The 9641-nt window shown below is 35.6% G+C and overlaps 1 pseudogene; it reads left to right on the top strand.

The window, feature by feature from the left end:
- The window catches only part of LOC124899474, a 104269-nt pseudogene that overhangs the window by 74556 nt on the left and 20072 nt on the right, over positions 1-9641 (top strand).

Genomic DNA, 9641 nt, shown 5'->3' with positions numbered 1-9641 from the left:
GTGGAGTTCAAGAATCAATCTTTAAAATACAAAATCTTGGTTGATTAGGGTGATATGATCATACCCATGTTGATGCTTGTTTGTTTTGCTATATAATAGTATGCGTGAGTTGATTTATGGATCCCTTTCATCCATAAAGTTCAAAAACCCTCTTTTTCATTATAAAGTATGATTTCTATATTGTTGGGTGCTGATGATCATGTTGTTGATATTGGGTGATTCCCAAGATGGAATCTTTATATGTTTTTTTTCAATTTCATGATATCATATGAGTTGGAAATATGTAAATTGGGTTGTTCATGATGTATAATTTGATGATTTCACCTATGCTTAAGATGTACATGTAAGGTGTTTGGTAAAATGCCTAAGAAATTAGAAATTATGCAATATAGCTAAATTGTGACTAAGTGAAGGATAAATGATATGCCCTTACGTTCCAATGATTTCTATGTTGATAATGTGCCTTGTAAATGTTGTTGAAATACTTATGAACTATTCTTATGAGATTATGCTATGTTTACTTGCAAATCCTACTTATGAACAAGATGTATGATAACCATGCAATCCACATGAACTTCCATGCTATTAGTATATGTTGCCAATATGATTATGCAATGAACATGATATTAAGATTGTGCAAGTACTTCCATGTGATATGAAATCCTTTCTATGCAATCATTATGAGATCCCTACTTATGATATTATAAATTGTGGACTCTACTCTTATAATCAAGTCATTCATGTGTGTTAGTTTCCTTCCATTGAGTCCTGGGGGTACTTGTACCCAAAAACTATAGCTGTGTGCCTAGATCCATGTCATGTTTCATGATATCAGAATTCAAGCTATGATTCCATAGACTTCAGTCAGTCATGTGACTCAGGAAAAAACCTCATGATCTTAGTCAGTTGTCAGATATCAGAAACATTCCGCTAGTCAACAGAATTCAGTAAGATTAAGTCATGCACTGTCAGTTATTCATGTCCAGTCCCTCCAGCTGGGAGTAGAGGTTAGCACCGAGTGAACCTAAGGATGGGAACTCACTCGCCAGTTCAGGGGTTGATTCTTCGTAGTCATCATTGTGTTTCAAAACTACATTGCCAGCATAGGTTGAGACATCTTAACCCATCAAATTAGGGTTGATGAGGTGGCTTAACCCGTCAGTTTAGGGTTCTCACCGTTCTCATTAAGTGCCCGCCAGATAAGGGTCACTCACAGGCTGTCCTTACCCGTGGCACGGTATTGACACCCCTCCAGTCGGGGTAGAGATTGGACCCCAGCTTAGCCATAATGGCATACATGAGGTATGTCGATTAAACACTACTTTCCACAGTTTCAGTATCAGTCTCAGTAAAAGAACTTAGGGCATTCTTCAAATTTCAGTATATACAGGATTGTCAGATATAATCGCACATGTTATCAATTTCAGTATCAATTATGACAGTTATTAGTAAACCATGTATTAGCTTATAGGTTATGCTATCATGTATTCACGGTCCTAGTTTTTATATATGTGTGTTTGCACTCCCACGTTCGTATTGGTTAGTCAGTGTTGTTCATGCATGAAACCCTTTATGTTCTGCCTACCTTCCTCGTATACTAAGTACTCTAGTTATATTGACGCATTTGCGCTATGGTTATTTCTTTTCAGGTTACACCGTAGGTTTCGAGACATGAGCTCCAGCCCAGCAATAGCGATAGCATTCCAATCGCAAAGACACAGTGAGTCCTCATTGATTCGAGGAAAATATGATTTGATACATTTATTTATTTTTTTAGTTTTGTTTTACGGAGTTAGTTGAAGACATATTCCTTCAACTCCTTATTCAGATAGTTTAGAGGCTTTCAGATTTATGTTCAGATTAAGTTGTTTTGGGTATTTTCACCCACATGATTGTAGTTTAGTTTTACCTTATGGCCTTACAGTTTTATGTATTCTTCCTTATTATATCATGATTTGTAGTATACAGGTACAGATATCAGTCATGGGTTAGCTTGTGGTCCCTCGGGGTCATGATCACCGTGTAGCATTTCAGTTCAGCAAATTGTGGTGTTACAGATGGACCTCAGATTAGGCTATCATTAGCTCAGGATCAGGGAATGTGACATTCCAAAAATATCTCTCAGAACTCGGTATGGTCACTTCGAATTTTTAGTCATGCCATTTGGTCTTACCAATTCCCTAGCAGGTTTTATGGACTTGATGAACTGGGTGTTCAATCAGTACTTTCACATGTTTGTCATATCTTCATAGATGAAATTATTATCTACCCCTGTAGTGAGCATGATCACACAGACCATCTTAGAATAGTAGTGCAGACTTTAAAAAACTATTAGATATTTACCAAATTTAGTAAGTTCAAATTTTGGCTAACATTGGTATCGTTCCTCGACCTTATCATTTTCGGTGATGGCATTAGAGTTGATCCCCAAAAAACCAAAGTAGTAAAAAGCTGGCCCAGACCCATCTATCTATCAGATATCAGGAGTTTCTTAGGTTTGGCTGGCTATTATCGAAGATCTGTTGAGGGATTTTCATCTATTGTATCCCCTCTATGTAGATTGACTCAGAAGAAAGTCAAATTCCAGTAGTCAGATTCTTATGAGAAGAGTTTTCAGGAGTTGAAGACTCGACTCACTACAACCTCTGTTTTGACTCTACCAGGTGGTTCATATGGATTTATGGTATATTGTGATACTTCCAGGGTTTGTTTGGGGTGAATTTTGATGCACAGAAGTAAGGTCATATCCTACACCTCTAGATAGCTAAAACCCCATAAAATTTTTGACTTAAAGATTTGGAGGCACTATTTGTATGGGGTGCACGTTGATGTATTCACAGAACATAAGATCCTACAGTATGTTTTCTCTCATAAAGAGCTAAATCTCTATCAGAGAAGGTGGTTGGAGTTGTTGAAGGACTACAACAGGAGTGTCCTGTACCATTCGGGTAAGGCCGTTGTAGTGGTTGATGCTCTTAGTAGGATATCTATTAGTAGTGTTTCTCATGTGGAGGATGGTAAGAAAAATTTAGCTCAGGAAGTTCATAAGCTTACCTGATTAGGTGTTCACTTAGTCAATTTAGCAGAAGGTAGTGTATGGGTGCAGTGTAGTTTAGAATCATCCCTGGTTTCTGAGTAAAGAAAAAGTAGGATAAGGATCCAGTCTAGTTAAGTTTAAAGAATCAGTAAGATATCAGAAGATAAAGGTTTTCTCCTAAGGCGGAGATGGTGTATTGCGTTGTCAGGGTTGACTATGTGTGCCAAGTGTAGATGACCTGAGACAACAAATTATTATCGAAGTGCATGGTGTGCCTTACCCTATTCATCAGGGGCCACTAAGATGTACCATGATTTATGGGAGAGCTATTAGTGGAATGGGATGAAGAGACACATTGCAAAATTTGTAGCTAAGTACCCGACATATCATCAAGTTAAGATCGAGCATCAAAAACCTAATGGGTCTATGCAGGAGTTCAGTATTCCTACTTGGAAAAGGGAATAGGTGAACATGGATTTTGTTACGGGTTTTCCTCGAACTCGACTTCAACACAATTCATTATGGGTCATTATAGATAGGATGACCAAATAAAATCATTTCCTACTAGTCCATACCTCCTTTTCAGTTGAGGACTTCGCCAAACTCTATGTCAGAGAGTTGGTCATATTGTATAGAGTTTCATTATCCATTATCTCAGATAGAGGTACGCAGTTCACTTCCTATTTTTGGAAAGCCTTCCAAAAGGGTCTTGGTATCCAAGTCTACCTTATTATAGCCTTTCAGCCTCAGATAGATGGTCAAGAAGAATGGACCATTCAGACTTTAGAGGATATGCTGCGAGCGTGTGCGATATACTTTAAAGGTAGTTGGGATGACCATTTGCCTTTGATTTAGTTCACATATAACAACAACTATCATTCTAGCATTCAGATGGCTCTATTTAAGTTGATCTATGAGAGAAGATATAGGACTCACATTGGTTGGTTTGAAGTGGGTGAGGACACAGTGGTAGGGCCTCACTTAGTATTTGACATTACATAAAAAATTCAGTTGATCAGGGAAAGGCTTAAGACAGATCAAAGCCGACAAAAATCGTATGCAGATATACACAGAAGGGATCTTGAGTTCGATATAGGTGATTTTGTGTATTTGAAAATCTCTCTTATGAAAGGAGTGAAGAGGTTTGGAAAGAAGAGGAAACTCAATCCCCGATATATCGGTCCTTACCGAATCCTTAGCAGTATTAGAAAGGTAGCTTACGATCTTAAGTTGCCTTCAGACTTAGCTTTAGTTCACCTAGTGTTCCATGTCTCCTTGATTAAGAAGTGCATAGGCAACCCAGTAGCTGTAGTCCTTATTGAGGGCCTAGATATTCAGAATAGTCTCTCTTACGAAGAGTTCCCAATCAAACTCCTTGACTATAAGATTCGAAGACTGAGGAACAAAAAAGTCCCTCAAGTTAAAGTTGTTTGGTAGAATCATTCCATTAAGGGAGCTAATTGGGAAGCAGAAGAAGATATGCAAACCAAGTATCCTTACCTCTTCTTCCCAAACTTACACTCAGCTCAAGGTAACAGTTGTCCTTGAAATTAATCAGTTCTACGTTCAAATCTCTTTCGTGAGTGCAATATCAGTCCAGATACATAACATTATCAAATCATGCATATCTTTATGAAATAGCTCAATCATATGTTATGCTTTCAAAATTCATCCATGCATCAGATATGCATGTTACATATTCAGTGTTAAAATTCATTATATCATTAGAGTCATCCATGAAATCATGCTTCAATTGTGCATATTTAGTATGTACTTTCAATTTATCATTTCTCCTTTCTTGGTCTATCTCATTAGAGGATGAATGTTCCCAAAGGGGAGATATTGTAAGACCCCGCAAAATCCTAAGCATAACTCAGTTCTTTAAAGCTTGTTAAGGGGTACCAGACATAGAATATTTTAGCTAAGTATTTAGACTCAGTGTTATTTTAGCCTTCATAATTTGGAGACTCTATTTCATGACCCTAATACCCTTGAAGTAATGATTTATAGGTTGAATCATGATCAAGAATGTCAATGGGTGTTCTTGGATAAGTTTTGGATTTTTTGGACTTTATTTGAAGCACGTTTAAAAGTCCAAACCAGTGGATCGATATGATTTAGACACGTCGCATCGCCTATCGCATTGATGAATATTTTTCCTCTAGCTCCTAATACAAATTCTAGTGAACCGACATGCACTCGTTACAGCACGTTGGACATTGCATCGATGCCAATAATGTGGCGCGTCAGTCTACGCATCGCTAAACCAATTTTCATTTGTTAAAAAGACACGTCCTAAGAGGTATTTGGGTCTTTTCCCCATACTTATCAGCACCCAAAACATGAAATTAAACCCTTATAAGAGCAAAATTCATTCATTTTTCACATATTTCTCTCAAGAAAAAATCCTAAGAAATTTAAATTCAAATTCAAGACTCAAGAACGCCCCAATAATTTTTTAGAATTCAAGCATTAAGGTATGTCAAGTCTTCATCCAAGGGTCTTTTCTGCCCTTGGAGTCCAATAAACTATTTTTAAAACTTCAAGTGTATCGATTCCATGAATTTCATATTGGGTTTGATTATATTCATGATTATAATGATTAATTGGGTACATAATCTATGTTTGTTATAATATTCATGTGGATTTATTTGATATATATATATATATATAGAATCAAGTGAATCCATGTTAAAGCCTTGAAATTGTGAATGGGGATTTGAATTATGATGTCGATATGTTGGTTAGTGTCATGTGCATGGATTATGTTTCCCCCAGTTGTTTGATAAATTGCTCATGTGAACTAAAAGGTGAAAGATCATGTCATGATAGTTTATATGCAAGTTATATCATGCCAGTGTTTGATAAAATGTCTCTATGAATGAGTTATGGTCAAGTGCACATAGTTATGCCTTCCAAGTTTATGCTATCATTTATTCTTCAGGCAATCAAGTCCTGGTCATATTATATACCCAAAATTATAGTTGTTTACTTAGAGGTATAATAGTTACAGAATAGTTTCAGTAGTACTCAGTAATAAGTCTCAGTTCAGCCTTTAGTTCATAACCCAGTAGTATTCAACCTAGAACTCAATAAACTCAGTCAGTTCACATAATTCAGTTTGTAATATGTTTAGCACTTAGTGAAGTCAGTCCAGTTTGGTTAGATAATATGATTATTAACAGTTTAGTCTGGCCTCGAACACTTTTGAAAATGATTCAGTATCTTTTAGTTGGGAGTAGGATTCAGCACCTAGCAAACCCAGGGATGGGAGCATTCCTTCTTGAATAGGGTTTGACCCTTAGTAGCAATCCCTACATTATAGAACTACGTCACCAGCATAGATTTAGATATCTTCTTTCCAGATTAGGGTTGATACATCTCATATAAGTTTTTCTGCCAGTGAGGGTTGATGAAAAAGCATTCTATCAGAGAGGGTTAACTCACAACTTGTCTTTACCCATGGCACAGCAATGACACCCTTCCAACTGGGGTTACAGGTTGGACCTCAATCAGTTCAGAGAGGGGAATGTTGGTTTAATGATTACCTCTCACAGTCTTAGTTTTAGATTTAGCCTCAGTGTAGGACTCAATTCAGTTCTACAGATTTAGGTCTGTAAGTTATAGTTACTCAGCACATTATAGAACTCAGACCAGTTCTACAGAATTAGGACTATCATATATAGTCACTCACCTATCAGATATATAGTATGAGTAAACTCAGATATCAATAAATTAGTAATTTAGAACTCAGTATCCAGTATTATCATGTTCTCAGCTACAGTTTACATATACATATATGTACTCTTATTTAGTTATACTAATATCATTTAGTCAATATTGTTCATGCATATGAACCCATGCATCTTAGCCTACCTCACTTAGCATACCATTATATTCAAAGTACTGACGCATCACAGGTTCAGACGTACGGGCTTACAATAATACCTAGCATCCAAATCCATTAGAACCAGACTTAGTGGTGAGTCCTTATAGTTTGAGGACAGACTTATTATTTTAGTATTTCAGAACTCAGCTTATTTCAATAGACGAAGTTAGTTAGGGACTTATCCCATCAACTCCTAGTTCAGATAGTAGAGGCTTTTCAGACTAGAGTATTTAAAGACAGATGTTCAAATTTGGTATTGATGTACCGTAATCAGTATTTATTTATAGTTTTGAACTTTATGGGAAGTTTCCTCCTAATTTTCGCATAACTACAGTATTATTTTTTAGTTATCATAGCAGGTACCAATCATAGGTTAGCTTGTGGTCCGTTAGGATTATAAGCACTGTGTAGAATTTGTGGTACAGACTTAGGGTATTAGAACACCTCACTTCAAGGGAGAGTGGTTTACAATCCACCATACATTACTCGATTATTTAATATTTGTACCACTACCTTATGAGTAAGGCAAGAAGATGGATACAAAGTTGGGGTGAAATTCATATCCTCAAGATGGAGGAAAAAGTTTATTGGGTCATGCCATGACACTAAATTAGGTGCTACTTGGAAGGCAACCCAAGTTAATATATGTCTTATTTTTATTATTTTTAGGTTTTACTTCATGTAGTTTTTTTTTGTTAAGTTGCAGGTTGATGAGAAGTCCGAATACCAAAAATCTGAGCTAAGTATCATGGTGAAGAGTAAGTGTAGGGTCCATGGACCCTCTTTATATGTAAAAATTCAACGAGCTAAACCCCAGGAAGTATTTCTATCTCTACTTTTAAATTATACTTTGGGGACAAAGTTAATTTTTAAGTGTGGGGTGGGGGAATTTACAATTTAAGGAGTAATTTTAAAATTTTTGATATAGGAATAAGTAGGATATTCTTGTTGGTGGTATTTTGGATTGCATGTTACAAGTACTTTGAGTCAAAAAAGAGCATATTGTTTGTGTGAATCATTATTTTTTAAACTCGTAGGCTCATGATTATGACTCTCATAGTTTTAGCTTAATGCTAGATATTATGTTTGGTTTAGAGTTTTTGATAATCCTCGTTGAGTAGAGCATGTACCATGTGTGTGTTAGGTTTTACTATATTTCCTGTTGCATATGATGTCTAGAACTTGCATGGTGTGTGTGAAAAGTTAAATAAAGAGTGTGGGTTTAGGAGATGATATAGGCATTTCGTTGATAACCATGTTTTATACCCTCGTTTGCCTACCCTTATGCATAATCTTTGTTAGCGCAGTTGAGCCTTTAGATTTTTCTTTGGAAACCTAATGTGTAGCATAATCCCCTTATTAGGTGGACTTTAATTTTATCCAAAATCTTCTAAGCACTTTAGAGCAGTATCAGTTAGTTAAAGAATTTGAAATTAAAGTAGGGAAAAGGTGAAAAAGAAGCCCCCAAATAATAGCTATTGGTGCTAAAAATTTATGTGTTGTTATTGAGAAGGGTAATGAAAAGGAAAAAAATGTGTTATTCATATTGAATAATGTGTGCATAGAATACTCCCACCATAGTGTATGTGAAATATCTTAATAAGATGGGGCAAAACAAAATATTGTGTATGAAGGTAGAAGTGGAGAAAAAAATGGTTGTTAAAGGCTAATTGAATGAAAGTGTGATGTATTAAAGCGATTAGAAAGGATAGTCACTAATACTAGAAAAAATAGTTCCTATATGTCCCTTAGCCTACATTACAACCTATAAAGACCTCTTTGATCCTGAGCCTTACCATTCTTATATTATTAGAGTACTAAACTAAGGGAAAGCCTATGGGTCATTGTGTGTAACTTATGAATTCATTGTGAGGTTGAGCAAAATTTGATTCTCATACCTATTCTGTGCTATATTACATCTATGTGAGTATTTATGGATAACTATCTTATTGTGAGGGAACATGTTTAATGACAGCTTGGTGAATTGTATGATGTCTTTAATTGAGCAATATTCATGAGTTTTTCAACTTTGTGAGTCTACTATTAAGGATAGGATGTTTTGTAGTAGTATTTATGAGATTTCAATTATGTTTGTAACATGCTTAGTTTAGAAATTTGCGTTCTGTATAGTTGTTGTAGTACTAGATAGAGTGTCTTGCATGCAGTAGAAGTGTGGAGTCTCCTCATCTTATGATGCTTAGAGTAAAGAGTTGTTCGAGAACGAACAAAGATTTAAGTGTAGGGGTGGTGATCTAAGGTTGATTTAGCACCTTAGTGTTTTTATTCTAGCTTATTTGACCTTGTTTTGAGGAGTACTTTTGTTCTTTAAGAGTTAATAATTTTATAAATTAACATATAAGTGTTTACATATTTCATTACAATGAATAAAGGTGTTTCTAAACAAGTTGGTACTAAAATTGATCACTTAGAGTTTAAGCGAGAAAACTAGTGTTACTAGCTTAAGCTATGTGTTATTCTAGTTGATCTCGATAGGCTTTAAGCTGTTTTGTGAGTTCCTAATCATTTGAATGTGTATTTATTAGTGTAAAATTTTTTTTATTATGTTCAATAGAGAATTGAAACAAGCCAAGTGTCAAAAATAAGTTAAAGATCAAAAGGACAAAGACTAGCATTCTTAGCTGAAGTTTCTAGTTCGTCGTCTTTGATGTTGTGTTGTTTTGAGCTCTAATTTATGGTGTGTGATGCTATAGTATG

Source organism: Capsicum annuum, chromosome 6 (assembly GCF_002878395.1).
Source record: "Capsicum annuum cultivar UCD-10X-F1 chromosome 6, UCD10Xv1.1, whole genome shotgun sequence".
Lineage (NCBI taxonomy): Eukaryota > Viridiplantae > Streptophyta > Magnoliopsida > Solanales > Solanaceae > Capsicum > Capsicum annuum.
Note: the sequence above shows the minus strand (reverse complement) of the source record. Positions and strands in the feature narration are given on the sequence as shown.